General features: G+C 38.3%; 1 long non-coding RNA gene across 3 annotated transcripts in view; it reads left to right on the top strand.

The window, feature by feature from the left end:
• Positions 1-13,551, top strand: part of LOC110597814 (uncharacterized) — a 537,518-nt gene extending 523,967 nt beyond the window's left edge. For all 3 annotated transcript variants that reach the window (XR_013428975.1, XR_013428974.1, XR_013428973.1), the window contains 2 exons: positions 8,620-8,683; positions 13,325-13,551. This is a non-coding gene — a long non-coding RNA (uncharacterized LOC110597814). The remainder of the gene's footprint in view (positions 1-8,619; positions 8,684-13,324) is intronic.
• The last annotated feature ends 2,775 nt before the right edge of the window (positions 13,552-16,326 follow it).

Below are 16,326 nucleotides of genomic sequence, written 5' to 3'. Positions count from 1 at the left end.
TTAAGATTGTATCTTAGATTGACTTCAGGGGTTGACATAAGCACTTCTTCCTTTGTGTGTGTCTCATGTCTGTAACAAACCCTGATAGCCAGAATAGCAGCATAAAGACACAAGGCCAAAGAAATCTAATGCATTTGAGAAAGTGTTATCAGTTTTGTGTAGCAAGATTTTAAAGTCAGAAAATGTGCTGGAGAGGTGGACCAAAATGAAGTTGCAACAGGCATTTTAGATTAAATGAAGAAATTTGACCTAGAGCTACTAGTTGAGATTCTGGGAGTGATATGTAAGCTACTCATCTTCTTTAGAATAAAACAAAATTAAACATTTTAAAGCACCTCAGCTTAGCATACACATAGTGATAACATGTTGCCAAAGAAAGCTCTGGACTTCACTGCTCACAACTCTATATAGCTTCTTTACCAAAGCATGCTTGCTATGACATCAATGATAGGTTTTAAATAAATGAGCCCTATCCAAGAGGGACTTATGCTTTCAATCAAGTAAGAGTATCATATTTTTGATTCTCATTTCTTCCCAAACTAGACAACTGTTTCACAAGAACTTTTCTAAATGCTGTGCTTTAAAATGAAATTGCTACCAATGGGAGGGGGGGTCTAGTGATTTAGCCATATTCCAAATTGTTTCTCTAGTGTGCATGTATCATGAGAACGAAGAAGGCCAGCTGCTAATCAAAAGACTCATCACAAATTATGGGCAGAGACCAGATAGGGAGGTGATCATTGCTAGCATGGTGCGCAGCACAGTGTCCTATACACAGGTATGTTCGGGAAGTGTGACTAGGTCCAGTTGAAGCTTCCATATTGCCAACTGAGAGTCCTTCCTTGAAGATAGGACATTTGTTCAACCTGGGGCTGGAAGGGAGGCAGCAGTATGGACAGTCTCCAATTAGGCAGAAGATTTTAATCTACTTTGCAGAACTAATCGAATGGTTGTGCTTCCCCAGTGTTCACGTGAATTGCACCCTAGCTGGAGGTTAACAGACTAAACAATAGCAGCAGCAATTAAGTGGATGTAAATGAATGTGATAGGCTAATTCTCACAAGGAGAGCATCGATGCGTCAGTGTCAATGCACTGGTGCCTGGGATAAAGGAGGTAATATGTGGCAATCTTGCGAGGAGGTGTATGCCTCAACTAGGTAGTTTGGAAATTCTTTGAATGTTAGCAGGAAGAATAAAAATAAGTAACAGCAGCAATTCTCTTCTACATATCCTCTTGTGGGAGGCAAAGAAAGAAAACACTACCCTCTCCCATAAATACAAGAACAGTATTATACCTCCCGGTGTACCTTAAATCTGAAATGCATTGTCGGATATGGAATAGAGTGAAGCACAAATCTACTTACAACAAGGAGCAGGGCATTTTCATGACCCGGGAAGCTGAGACTTCAAAAGAGGACAAACTTCCCTGGTCTTTTTTGCATTTGGAAACAGGGAGTTATTGACAAACTAAGAAGTCTGTGGAAGTTTATTACTGCTGGGTTTCAGCAGAGGCTACAAAGACAGAAGGTGTGGAGCAGTAGGAGAACTTGGTGTTTTGCTTAAGTTGTTTTTCAGCACTTTGATACTTTTGGGAAATCTCAAGATTTCTAGAAGGGGGCGTAGGGCTTGGAAGGAATGTGAAATTGGTAAAGGTTATTTTACTTGCCTTAGAAAATTCATTCTAGTATCTGTGAACATTATAGGAAGGTATTTTAAATAGAAAAAACATCTAGGAATGCATGGGTCCAGCCTAACTTCCTGTTTCCTGCTCTCTGGGGCATCCCCAAGTTCCTCTAAAATGCACTGGGTGAGGGAAAGATCAAGACTTCTGACAGAGGATGAGCCAAAATCTACTCTTGGTTTTCACAAATCTTAAAAAAAAAAAAAAAAAAAAAAAAAAAAAAAAAAAAAAAAAATCAAAGGATGGAGGAAAATCAACCAGATGTGTAAAGGAAAAAAGATAATCATCATAAGATAATCTTATGAAACAGTTGTCTAGTTGTGTAGAAAAGCTTATTGAAGAATAGTTTCCTAATGGGCAGCTGAAACTTAAGAGTAAACCTAAGGGTTGATGAAGATGAATAGATTGGTAGATTAAGATAATGAAAAGAACCCATTTAATACTTGGAAAAGAAAGGGAGATAGACATATTCCAAGTCATTTTTAGAATTATGTTCAGATGATTAAAACAAAAGCACCAAGAAATCAAAGTTTTAAAAGAATATTAAGTCCAGTGAAGGATTCGAATTATTATCATTACACAGACATATTACATAAATATTATTGAAATAATGTTATCCATGAATTAAGTAACATGTACAGTCTGGGTTCTTAATTTTTCACTTGTGTTTTTAAAATGTTTATTAGGAATCTGTAAGTTTTTATTTCTGCCAAGATCAAATCTATGACTTTACTTATATAAATAAATTTTAACAGGGAAAAATGAAACACGAACAGTTGAACAAAATACAAATCTAAACTTAGGAAATACAAATCTAAATTTAGGAAATACAAACCTAACTTTAGTTGTATTAGCTCTAGAGCGAATCTAGCTCAGTCTCATTGTCCTGCCTTTTTATAGACAAAACCTCAAAGGCCGAAAAAAACAGTATTGATGACATCTTATTTGGCAGATATAGATAGAAACAAATTATCAATACCTTTCTAGTAAAAAAAAAAAAAAAAAAAGAGGCAATGATAAGGAGCTAAAATTTTGCTATCATGCTTCAATGACTTAACTTTTTGAGGCCCTAAATCTTTAAGGCTGCAATGTAACAAGCTGATAAAGTATCAAGCCTGTATGTTTATTTGAAGACTAAGGTAACTCCTATGTGGTCTGACAAGAGGGAAACAATGTGAATGTAAAGTAAACGTTCAAGCATCTTAAAAATTCTTTGTCAAGAAGTTCAACACAGGAGGGATAACTGGAACATACCTCAACATTGTAAAAGCAATCTACGATAAGCCACAGGCCAGCATCATTCTGAATGGAGAAAAATTGAAGGCATTCCCTCTAAGATCTGGTACAAGACAGGGATGCCCTCTCTCACCACTTCTGTTCAACATAGTCCTCGAAACACTGGCCAGAGCAATTAGACAGACGAAAGAAATTAAAGGCATAAAAATAGGAAAAGAAGAACTTAAATTATCACTATTTGCAGATGATATGATCCTATACCTAGCAGACCCAAAAGGGTCTACAAAGAAGCTATTAGAGCTAATAAATGAATTCAGCAAAGTGGCAGGATATAAGATCAACACGCATAAATCAAAGGCATTCCTGTATATCAGTGACAAATCCTCTGAAACGGAAATGAGGACAACTACTCCATTCACAATATCCCCCCAAAAAATAAAATACTTGGGAATCAACCTAACAAAAGAGGTGAAAGATTTATATAATGAAAATTATAGTACCCTAAAGAAAGATATAGAAGAAGACCTTAGAAGATGGAAAAATATACCCTGCTCATGGATAGGTAGAACTAACATCATCAAAATGGCGATATTACCAAAAGTTCTCTATAAGTTCAATGCAATGCCAATCAAAATCCCAATGGAATTTCTTGTAGAAATAGATAAAAGAATCATGAAATTCATATGGAATAATAAAAGACCCAGAATAGCAAAAACAATGCTAAGCAGGAAGTGTGAATCAGGCGGTATAGCGATACCAGACTTCAAACTATACTACAGAGCAATAGTAACAAAAACAGCATGGTACTGGTACCAAAACAGGCGGGTGGACCAATGGTACAGAATAGAGGACACAGAAACCAATCCACAAAACTACAACTATCTTATATTTGATAAAGGGGCTAAAAGCATGCAATGGAGGAAGGATAGCATCTTCAACAAATGGTGCTGGGAAAACTGGAAATCCATTTGCATCAAAATGAATCTGAACCCCTATCTCTCGCCATGCACAAAAGTTAACTCAAAATGGATTAAGGAGCTTGATATTAAATCAGAGACATGGCATCTGATAGAAGAAAAAGTTGGTTATGATCTACATACTGTGGGATCGGGCCCCAAATTCCTCAATAGGACACCCATAGCACAAGAGTTAACAACTAGAATCAACAAATGGGACTTACTCAAACTAAAAAGTTTTTTCTCAGCAAAAGAAACAATAAGAGAGATAAACAGGGAGCCTACATCCTGGGAACAAATCTTTAATCCACACACTTCAGATAGAGCCCTAATAACCAGAATATACAAAGAACTCAAAAAATTAGACAATAAGATAACAAATAACCCAATCAATAAATGGGCCAAGGACCTGAACAGACAGTTCTCAGAGGAGGACATACAATCAATCAATAAGTACATGAAAAAATGCTCACCATCGCTAGCAGTTAGAGAAATGCAAATCAAAACTACCCTAAGATACCACCTCACTCCAGTAAGATTGGCAGCCATTAGGAAGTCAAACAACAATAAGTGCTGGAGAGGATGCGGGGAAAAGGGCACTCTTGTTCATTGCTGGTGGGACTGCAAATTGGTGCAGCCAATTTGGAAAGCAGTATGGAGATTTCTTGGAAAGCTGGGAATGGAACCACCATTTGACCCAGCTATTCCCCTTCTTGGTCTATTCCCTAAAGGCCTAATAAGAGCATGTTACAGAGACACTGCTACAACGATGTTCATAGCAGCACAATTCACTATAGCAAGATTATGGAATCAGCCTAGATGCCCTTCAATAGATGAATGGATAAAAAAAATGTGGCATTTATACACAATGGAGTATTACTCTGCATTAAGGAACGACAAAATCATAGAATTTGGAGGGAAATGGATGGCATTAGAGCAGATTATGCTAAGTGAAGCTAGTCAATCGTTAAAAAACAAATACCAAATGACCCCTTTGATATAAGGGGAGTAAACAAGGACAGGGTAAGGACGAAGAGCTTGAGAAGAAGATTTACATTAAACAGGGATGAGAAAAGGGGAGGGGAGGGGAGGGGAGGGGAGGGGGGATAGTAGAGAATAGGACAGACAGCAGAATACATCAGACACTAGAAAGGCAATATGTCAATCAATGGAAGGGTAACTGATGTGATACAGCAATTTGTATATGGGGTAAAGTTGGGAGTTCATAACCCACTTGAATCAAACTGTGAAAGATGATGTATTAAGAACTGTGTAATGTTTTGAACGACCAACAATAAAAAAAAAAAAAAAAAAAAAAAAGAAGTTCAACACAGGGCTGGGGATGTGGGTGGCTAAAGCGGTAGCGTGCTCGCCTGGCATGCGTGCGGCCCGGGTTCGATCCTCAGCACCACGTACAAACAGAGATGTTGTGTCCACCTAAAATAAATAAATAAATTCTCTCTCTCTCTCTCTCTCTCTCTCTCTCTCTCTCTCCCCCCCCCCCTCCTCTCTCTAAAAAATAGAGAGAGAAAAAAAAGAAGTTCCACACATTCATACAGAGTCAAATACTAGAACTATTTTATGAGAAGAAAATGTGAAAACAATGAAGCATGGGCAATAAGACCCTATAAAACAAATTGCATGTATTTAAAAGGAAAGAAAAGATTGTGGCATAAATTTGACTCTATTGAGATAGATTGCTAGTTTCATTTGAAAGGGGAGGGTAATGCCTGAGACATTCCTGGTGGTGGTATGATACAAAGGTGGAGTTCAAGGAAATAGTAATTCATTCTGCTATTATTTACAAATGCATATTGTCACAGAAAGAATATATTCTGTGCACAAATTAGGAAAAAAATGTATTTGTGTTATGCCACAGATGAGTTAGGATGGATGTTAGAATGAGGAAACCTTATCCTTTTTGTGAAGTCAAGGAAATTCCAGTTCAAATGATCAACTTGCAGTCACATTCTTGATAAAATTATGAAAATAGCAAAGAGTAATAAGCAGAAGATTTTAAAATAAATTTTGTTTGCTAACTCCTTTTGCAGGGTGGCAGTATCAAGGATTGAACTCAGGGGCACTCAATCACTAAGCTGTAGCCCTTTTTTGTCTTTTATTTAGAGACAGGGTCTCACTGAGGTGCTTAGCGCCTCCCCATTACTGAGGCTGGCTTTGAACTCTTGATCCTCCTGCCTCAGCCTCCTGAGTTGCGGGGATTACAGGCATGCACCACCATGCCCAGATGCTAACTCCTGATAAGTGGTAAAAAACATGATTTCTCTTTGCTCCTTGAATTTCTGAGTTAGCAACTTCTTCAGGGAGTCTCAGAAACTAGAAGGGAAATGAAAGAGATTTATTGTAATTTTTTTTCAGAGAAAAAAAAAAGTATTTCACTTACCTGAGTTTACACAGTCTAATCATGGATGAAGTCCAGTTTTATCATATCTAATTTAAAGTTTTGGGTGCTCTTTGTGACCTGTTTGCTTGTCTCTGGACCTACTCTGGTTACTTGATGTGCATCATTGTATTGCATATTCATTGCTAAAGAGCTTGCTAATGCTTCCCAGTCAGTGAACAAAAAGGGCCAGGATTCCTACAGGTGAACTACCCACCTTGTTAATCCACATGAATTTTGCTTCAGAATAAATTGAACTAAGTAATATTATTATCAGGAAACTTTTGCTAATCCATAAATGTCTTCTCCATAGAATTCTTGCCACTTGATAAGTATTTTAGATATAAAAGAGAACAATGTTATCATGGCTAAAAATATATCAGAATCTCAATATATTTTTTGGGGGTCCAAATTCCAATTTCTAACTTAATACAAAGGACATGAAACAAACGGGGTGGGGGATGAACAACACAAAGAACAGCAGATGAACAGAAAATGGTGAAGAGGAGAAAGGATGAGAAAGGAAAAAAAAAAAGGCCTGGGGTAACAATCTGTAGTCATTATAAGTGTTTTTTAAAATGTGTCTAGATACAGAAGGAAATTGTCACATTTACCTCACGATATATGAAATTTACATAATCTACATATATTCAAGGGAGATCTACCAGAATTGACAGCAATATTTGACCATGGATGTTGAACACTGGTCTGTGCAGGTCTATGATCCTTATAAAATCTAAGGTGAATTAGACAAATTATTAAAGATAAAAATGAATAAAAAGGAATAGACTGGCCATTCTTAGACCCATTCATTTAATGTGGGTCCATTCCGTATATATCCATAAAATGTTTTATCCAGGAGCAAAATAACACTAGTTGGGGCTTATTGTGTGTTTGATCGATTTCACCTCAAGTTCCATGCATGTCTTTCTCTTGGTTATATGCTAATATTCTCTCTCGAACTCTAAAATGATAACAAGGCTGTCATTCAGTGTACAAATTCCTATGCACGGCCCAGGTGTGCTAGCCAGTGGACAGGCCGTCAGCATGTACGCAGCAGATAGACTCTTTTCTTAAGTCTACTGGGTTGGCGTGGCAGATGACACCTTGGTCTTTTCTAGGATGCAGAACACTCTCTTAGACTCCCAAGATTCTGCATCAACCACTACACACCAATCATTGACTACTGTATGTGTGATATGAAGTTAATGAGAAATGACAGGTTCCTTTTCCTTGCCTCAGTGTATAGAAGCGACCAAGCACACTTAAGCCCAGTTGTCATTACCTGGAGACTAACTTCTGACACATGGGCTGTACTTCACCCTATGAGTAGATGTGCACATGTCAGAAATGAAACAAATGTATAGAAAATGTCTAGTGGACATAGCATGCTATATGTGCTTATTCATAGTGGAATATACAGAATTGGGCTTATAAGACATTAAGTCCATGCCTATAAACTTTATTGCAGTGAGCTAAAATGATGATAGAAGCTTCCTTAAAAAAGCAACAAAATACCTCTAAGGAACACGAGTGACTTTTTAGTAGTCTGATATGAAATGAAAAATGCAGGCACAGTGTTTAATAATGTGCAAGAGTAGAGACAGTGAATACAATCATCCTCTCTCTCCGCCTGCCCCCTAGCCTGCCATGATCTTTATTAGCTTTGTCCTGACAATCTGACCTTACAGAGCTCTACCCAGCCCTGACAGCCACATAAAACCCACAAACAAATAGAGAACTGGTGCAGTCTTTTCAGATTTAGGATCATGTTCAAGCTTATGAATCAGATTTTTCTATGTGTGGACATGACAACTATGGAAAAACTGTAATTTAGGACATATTCTCTTTATCCTTTTATGTAGAATTTCACTTTAATGTGATGCAAATGACAGTAAGAAATACATTCAGTGAATGTTAAAGCCTTCCCATTAAAAATTCTGTATGCATTTTACATTCTAATTCATGTACAGTCAAAAACCCTGATAAAATCACAGTGCTGATTTGACTGCTGCACTTATCGTATTAATGAGGATACTTTATGCCTTTTGAAAATTGGGATATGGTCCATTATGTGATTGTAAATGATGTGATTGTATCACATAAATTTGTTATTCAATCCCACCCCTCCCTCTAGTCAGCTTTGTATATAAGAAGATTCATTGGTGAGTCAGAATTGAGGCCGGAAAACTGAACTGCAAAATTAGACTTTTCTTCTTTTGTCTTTGTTTCTGTTTATGGAAAGGAATAGAATCAATATGCACACAGTGCGTATGTGAGTATAGAGCATATGTCTATTTTTCTTTATTATCTTTTAAATTTTGTTTTAATTTTCCTAAAAACCACAGGGATAATCTCTCCAAGGAAGTCAAAAGGAAAGGAAGAGGCAGACGGGGCCTGGGGCTCCCTAAGGTAAGTAGTGCTCCTCCTCCACAGCCACCCCACCCTCCCTTCCCTGATTTTGCTGATTCCGCATGGACTAACACTTGTACATTTCCCCTTCTCTCCTCTTGCAACAAGTGAAAGTTTTGAAAAGCGTTTTGACCAATGTTTCCTGATTGGGGGTTGCATGGAAATCACATTCCTAAAAATGCCTGCTCTTCTTTCTATTTATTTTTCTGTCTTTCCTGCCTAAATTACTCAGTGTTAACCCCCCAGAGCTCCCAGTGGGGTGGCATCTGACCACAGCTGCAGGAGGCTCGGCTTCTGCCCCCTACACCTGCTGCTTCAGGATCTGTGGTGTAGATGTAACATTGGGTTAAAAGTCAAAGAACTCTTTCTTCCCTCTTGAGATGCCACTTCTGTTCATCCCTGGAGACATGAACCCCTGGCCTGGCATCAAGGTCTCCAAACTCCCCACAGAACAAATCAGAGCACTGACAACAGAAGTGGCTTTTGAACTCTCCGATTAAAACCTTGGAGGAGACCGCTGGATCCCGGCCAGGTAGCTCCTCTATCCTCCAAGGACTACAGCACCTAATTTTCTTTTTAAGGATGGTTCCAAGTCTTAGCTTGTGATCACTGGAGAGAAGCCCGTGCACCGAGGCTCTTTCTGCCAGCCCAAGCCATGCAATTATAAATGGTTGTCTGTCCTCCTTCGCTTCTTAAACATTATCATTGGTTTTAGACTCTTGAGCACTCACTTGTAGGCTGGCTCTTCTGTTCTTTTGTTTTTCTCTTTTTCCCCTTTATTCCTCCAGAAAATGATCTTCTGTTGCTTGGAACCTGGAGGAAGTTAACATTGCCCTTTGCAAGGGAACAGTCTCTAGCATGGAGCTCCTGGAGTTTGAAAGTACAAATGCCCAAGTTCTTCACGCCCACCTGACCATCTTACATTTCTGACTCTTCATCTTGTTCTTGTTACCTTGGAAACTGACCTTTAGGCTTTATCCAGTTCTATATTTTCTCCAAACTCAAAGGCTATGCATTAAAAATAATAATTATATATATATACATATATTATCTTTGTTCAAAAGTTCTGTTCTGTCAAACTATAACATCAAAAACATAGTACCAGTCCCCCTCCAATCTTAATGCCACTCAGAGAGAGAGAGAGAGAGAGAGAAAGAGAGAGAGAGAGAGAGAGAGATGTCTTAGAGAATGATTTGCATAATATTGTAACTTTATTATATGCAATTTTAAAAATGTTTGCAAATATTATCTCTTATTTTTTTAAACTGCATATGTGAAAAGAAAGTTGCTTGACTAAAATACACCAAAAGAGATCATGAGGGGCCTTTCTTGATCGGAGGTATTTTTTTTTTTTCTTTACCTTATTTCAGATTCAGGGCCAATAAGAACTTTATACAATCTTCTGGACAAAGCTTGCTACATCCTAATCTCTGCAAATCCACTCTGTTCTGTTCACCGCTCTTCTTATTAATCAGTCCTACAGAGCTGTACCCTTCTCGGTACTGTTACACACACTGCATTTTTATGCTTCTGTTTCTGAGTGGCCTTTTCTATATTTTTTGCTTTGTCTTGCATTCAATTATCCCCAGCTTGGTGTGGAGAATAGGACGCCATCGCTGCCTACATTTAGGCAACAGCACATTATGTCATCTTGCTTCATATATTTTACTTCTATCTCTTTTAGGAGGAAGCTCATTTGAGAAATCTTGGCTCTGCCTTTGGGGGAGAATCATTTACCTCTTTCATTCGAGCTGAAATTCGTCTCCTTACTCTCTTTGTTAATACAAAAAAACACTTATTTACATCTTCTCGGATCCTATTAGTTAGCTCAATTGCCTAATTGTTGTAGTTTTAAGAAAGACCAAGTCATTTTCTTGCTCTCAATCATTGTGGGTCTATTTTATGGGTTCCACAATGCCACATTCACTAGTCTGCTTACTTTCTTTGGGAAGTCTTTTCTGTTTCTCTCCCATATGCAGCATTGTATGTATGTGGTTCATTTCCTTCCCACATGTAGGAAATGTGGCTAAACAATACCTCTACAAAAAAAAAGCAGAGAGGAAGATGTTAGGCCCAGTGATATTGCCCATCACATTGGACTCTATGCCTGAGGATGGGCATACTAGAATACTTGATTTTGAATGAATTTGCTCTGAATTTTCTCCCTTCTTGTCTTTACTAGTGTCTTAACTATTCCTGAGAATGAATCTCCCTCCCTGAGATGGGTCTCCTCGTTCTCTATTGACAATGCTGAGTAAATCAGGGTGTGGAATATCAGCCACACCACCCTATCTCTGGCAGGGATTGCTGGCCGAAGCCATGCTGTTCATATGTCATTCTGTGCCCAAGTGTGAATAATAACTGAATTGATTTTACTGGGGGAAAGACAAAGGAACCTCGGGTTGCTTTCTGTATTGTTTTGTTCACAGGTGATTCTGCTCTGAATGGTAAGATCTCTACTCGTCTCCTAGGTCACAGTTAGCTCCCTTTATGGAAAATCCCTGGTGGGGGAACTTCTGGTATTGGGCTGTGAGGTACTACTCTGTGTGTGTGTGTGTGAGTGTGTGCATGTGTATTGTCAAACTTGAGTCAAATAACAGGAGTTAAGTCTATACTTTTAAGTCCTTACAAATTTCTTCTTCTTTTAAAGCAATATGCATTTAAGAAAGCATATCTTAAACTGGAAACTAAAACTTGACTTTTAGATCCTCTGAAAGAGGATTTTCAAGAATACTAGTCTTTAATAGTAAAGGTATGTCTTGTTATTATCCCATGCTACAGAAGTAGAAACTGAGACATAGAGGAAAAAAACTTTTTCAAACTATATGGATGGCATACAACAGATTTAGGAATCAAACCTGGTAGCTACAAAGCCTTGCTCTAAAACAATTTTATATTTCTACTCATATAAAATCTACATATCTCTTACAATGACCATCAGATAGACAAGGTGGTTTATAAATATTTTAAGGAAATTATAAAATAATATGGACTTATAAGTGATTTCACTTCCATCACTCTAATTGTGATTCTTTCAACTATTTTATTCCTTTATGTTAACAAATTATCTTGAATAATGTGGAGAATTCAGGAAAGTTAACAAATGAAGATTGTTATTGTATAAAATTTGGAATCTGACACATGGTTATATTATTCCTGGAATTATTACTTTTTAACTATGTCTCTGCCTCATTCCTTATTTTCTGTTGATAATCACTGGTACTTTTATGAAAGTGAGGAGGCACATGCCCATTGAGTTTGTTTCCAGAAAGTGCAAGAGAGTCACGTAGAAGTCTCAGTTTTTAAAAATGTGCACAACCATACATATATTTCAGGGATCTTCTTCATACTAGGTGTTTGCCAAGAAATGTGATAAATATATAAGGGTCACTGTCCCACCAAGCTTCTGAGCATTGTTGACTTTGGGTCTGATTCTTTGAGTCCAAGTTGCCCTGAGGATGCTTTTGTCCTGACTACACACAGACAAAGGTTATCCTGGAATTTTGAAAGTTAAAGGAGTAGCAGATTTTGTTTCCTATATGTTTTCTATTACTTGCTAAAGATAGCTTGCTTCTGGTTCTTAGAGAGTTAAGGATAGTGAATGGAATCACTATTCCAGTGGTTTTACACAGGTTGTATCAGTCATTTCATTATGTGAAGAAGCATCAAGTTGGTGGCCACAAATTACAGATTAGTACAAGTTAGCATAAATATCAAAAAGCTTTTGGGGGACCCCAAAGAATTCTTTATATCTATCTCTGGCTCCACTATGTCTTCACTACTGAATCAATATATCAGCTCAAGAATACACAGAGTCCCAAAGTCACACCATCCTACCAAAATAATTACCTATAATTAATATAATTATTGATCAAGTAGTAGAAGTTACTGTCTAGATGATATAAAGCTTTTAGGATTTCATGGAAATGCTTTACAACTTAATTATGTTTCCCTGGGAGATTATAAGATAATTTAATTTATTTTTCCCATGTGTTCCATCAATCATTATGTGGACATCAGGAATATCAGAATCTCATTTCTATGTCAATTCCTACAGAATTTAGACTAGTCATTTCAGTCTTATATGACTGGTTTAAAGAAGACAGGGTCCCTCTCACATGGGAATTATTCGGTAACTTGTAATGCTGGGACACTCTTCTGTTGTCTTCATAGTACATGATAAAGCCAGCTGCTGACTGCTCTGATAACCCTGTTGGTTTTCACTGCAAACCAAAGTTGAGGTCTATTTAAAATTTCCTTCTTAGATAAGTCAGGAGCTATGTTGTTCTCTGGGCCTAGGTCTTCTTATTCTGGGAGGCAGATGGGAGAGCTACATTCCCTTCTACTTGTAAAGCTCAATACTCTAGTTTTGCTTGAAATTTAGCTCTTCAAATACCTACGGTGGTGCGTCTCAAGGTTCAACATCCCATGAATCACTGGAAATCCTGTTAAAATGCAAATTATAACTCCATAGGTCTGGGTGAGGCCTAGCCTCCTGGTTTCCTAACAAGCTCCCAGGTGATGCCGGAACTGCTGGCCTGTGAATCACACTTTGTAGTGAGGATCTGATGCACTGAGGCAAGGGAAAAAGACTAGCTCTGCCTCTTCCTGTGGTAACACATCCCTTTGCTTCCCTCCCAGGGCTGTGATCCCAGACTTCTACAGAACACTGCAACATGCCACCTCTGTCTTAGCTACATCAAGCAGAATTTGGGCTCTAAGAAGACTGGAGTGCATCCATACAGAGCACAAATCCCTTCTCCAAGAAGGAAACCACAGAGCTTATCAAGAAAGATCTGTGCCTCTGTGCCAGGCAGCAACAGCCCTGCTGAAAAAATGAAATATGAAATAAATGAGGTGGAGCTTAATTTTAGGGTCTACAAATTTGTAATGTGTTCATCATTCCTGTTGCCATTTTACATGCAGCCTGAAGTTGTCAGACATGTTTTGTGAGGAGAGCTGCCGTTGAGTTCTGGTTTAATGAAGCCCTCCCACCCATTCATGTCCTCCTCCTAATCTCCACTTGCAGCAATGAGCAAGAGAGGCTTTTGGAAGTGGGCATCTCTTTTGCTTTCCTAGGGACAGGCTCCTGGGGGCAGGTTCCCAAGCAGGACTGCGAGCTGGCTTCCCAGCAGAGGGCGCACTGTCCCAGTGTCATGGCCCCAGAGTAGTTTCCTCCTCTTCTGGGGTTGACTTCTCCCCACTAGGCTGGTTAGGGCCGCAGGAGGAATCAGAAATGGGCTTTCAGGAAGGGAGGAGCTGAAGGCTATTTTAAGGAAGAAAATCAAATCAAATCATTTCATATCTGAATCAGTGACTTTTAAAATGGAAGGTCTACTTGGCTCCTGTTAACGGGCAGCTTTTCATAATTCTCAGCTATTATAAGACTACCTTTTCCTTTCTTAAACCATCTCTGGAACCTTGCATTGTCCGGCATTTGTATCTTTCACTTTAATGAGCGCGAAATAAGAATTATATAAAGGATTTAATAATTCTCACTGGACAGTTAATTAAGCAGTGAGAAGTCTTTAGAACTGTTACTCTTTTTTGCCTTTTACAGACAAGTGCTTCCACAGAATCCAAGGGAAGTGATCATGTGTGTGTGTGCACGCGCACAGCACATGATGTGAGAGTTAGTAATTTTTCACAGTAATAAATGACCTTCCTAACAAGCTGAAATAGTGAAATAAAAATCCACCTTTTCGTGGCCCACTTTCCCTGGACTCTACTTCCACTTTCCTGAAAGTTCTTTGCACAGGAAATGAATTCCTTCTAACTTGGTGGTGGGGGTGGAGGGGTGTTGAATATGTGGATTTCAAGTTATCCAAATTTCTCGATCCTTCGTAAATCATAGGGGCAAGACCCAGCCCACTCATTCATTACAAATTCTATTTTTTTTTAAAACCTGCTTCTGTTTTTCCTCATTTTTGATAGATCCTACCACAAACTTCAGCTAGAGTAAGTGCAGACGACCATAACACTATTCTCACATAGAGGGTATTTTATTAAGTCCAGCAGTTAAAAATGTACAAAGTTCCTTGTAATAATCCATTCATTCTGTTCTCGCCTGATTCTTGGAGTAAGCCTGCACAATTATTCAAATCCCAGCTTTTAGCTACAGCATACACCTCGCCATGGGGCTATGCCTCTGTAATCTTGCTTTGGTCTTGCATGTCAAATGGAATTAACTCCCATAAGAAATGTGTGCGAAGACAACCCAAAGTGTCTAATCCTGCTGCTGTCTTAAATTTTTGAAACTCTGAACTGTCATCTTTTTCTATTGCTTTGTTGAAGTTCTCACTTATGCTTCAGTCCATCCAAAGCTGAAGTTTAGGAAAATTTGCATTTTTATGTATTTTTTTTCCGTTATGCTCTCCCTTGGCCTTTTCACATGTTCTCTTTATAGAAGGATTTTTTTTTTCTTCCTTCAAATTCCAAGACCATTTTATACACAGCGGGATTTCAACAAGAGGTGAATTCGCACCCCTCCCTCATCCCCCAGGGGCATACAAGTTGATACACAGACAACACTAGTTGAAGATTCACAAGCCAAATCCAAACTGATATGTGTGTGTGTATGTGTGTGTGCATGTGTGTGTGTGTGCGCGTGTCTGAATATTGTATGAGAGAAAGGAAAACAGAAATAATGATATCATTATTACTATACCTTAACCACTCAACATAGCTAATCACAAAAGCTAATTCTGTCTCAATTGAATCTCAGACTGCATCATCTCCCTCATGAATAAAATGCCTGGTGAAATGAGCTTGGTTAGTCTACTTCTATGTTGTATTAAGAGTAGATTAGCTTGATAACTAATTTTATCCCTTCTTTTCTGGAAGATAACACTGTTTAAAAATCTTGAATGCTGGGATGGTTTTCTTCCTCCTTCATCGTATTCTGAATTCCACTTGGTCACCTGAAAATTCCTAGACATGAGGAAGCTAGAGGAAGGCTCGAAATGGAGTACACAAAGCAAGCACTTAATAAGTATCTGTTGAATTCCTATGAAGGAGTGAGGACAGCTTGCTCTGCCCTTTCTCAACATACTCAACATACTCATGGATCACCCCATCTGGAAATGAGAACTGCCCAGATTGGCGTGAGCTTCCCTCACAGATCGTGCGTTCAGTCTGGTAATTACACATGGTGGTGTTTTCAAATCACTGGTTATTCAGCATTGTGGGTTCCTTGAGGTGTCTGGACTAAGTGAGGTGTGGAAGGGTAAAAAAAAAAAAAAATGTAACTTGGTGTGGTGGATGTTTAATAAGTGGTAAACCGCAGCATTCTCCATTTGAGAGTTAATTAAGGCCACTATCTGACGGGGCTTGTGCAGAAAACATGTTCATGGTTTAGCCATGGAAACAGTCACAACAATGCTCAGCTAAAAATAATGGCCTTAAGAGACATTTTCACTGATTATTTCTGAATGCTTATTTATTTATTTTTAATAAACCAATTGTCACATTTTTGAAAGAATACCTAGTAGTACCCATGCCCTGAAAGTTTTCCTTGTGTCTGAGCTGTAGACACTAAAGTGAAGATTAATGTTAGGGGCAAGCTATGTGACCAAACTGTATTTTTAATTCTATATGTCTCTGATAAGCTAATCATCCCTTCTGGTCTCTTCAATTTCTTTGTT

The sequence above is a fragment of the Ictidomys tridecemlineatus genome, chromosome 12 (assembly GCF_052094955.1).
Source record: "Ictidomys tridecemlineatus isolate mIctTri1 chromosome 12, mIctTri1.hap1, whole genome shotgun sequence".
NCBI lineage: Eukaryota > Metazoa > Chordata > Mammalia > Rodentia > Sciuridae > Ictidomys > Ictidomys tridecemlineatus.
This window is presented reverse-complemented; position numbering and strand designations above follow the sequence as displayed.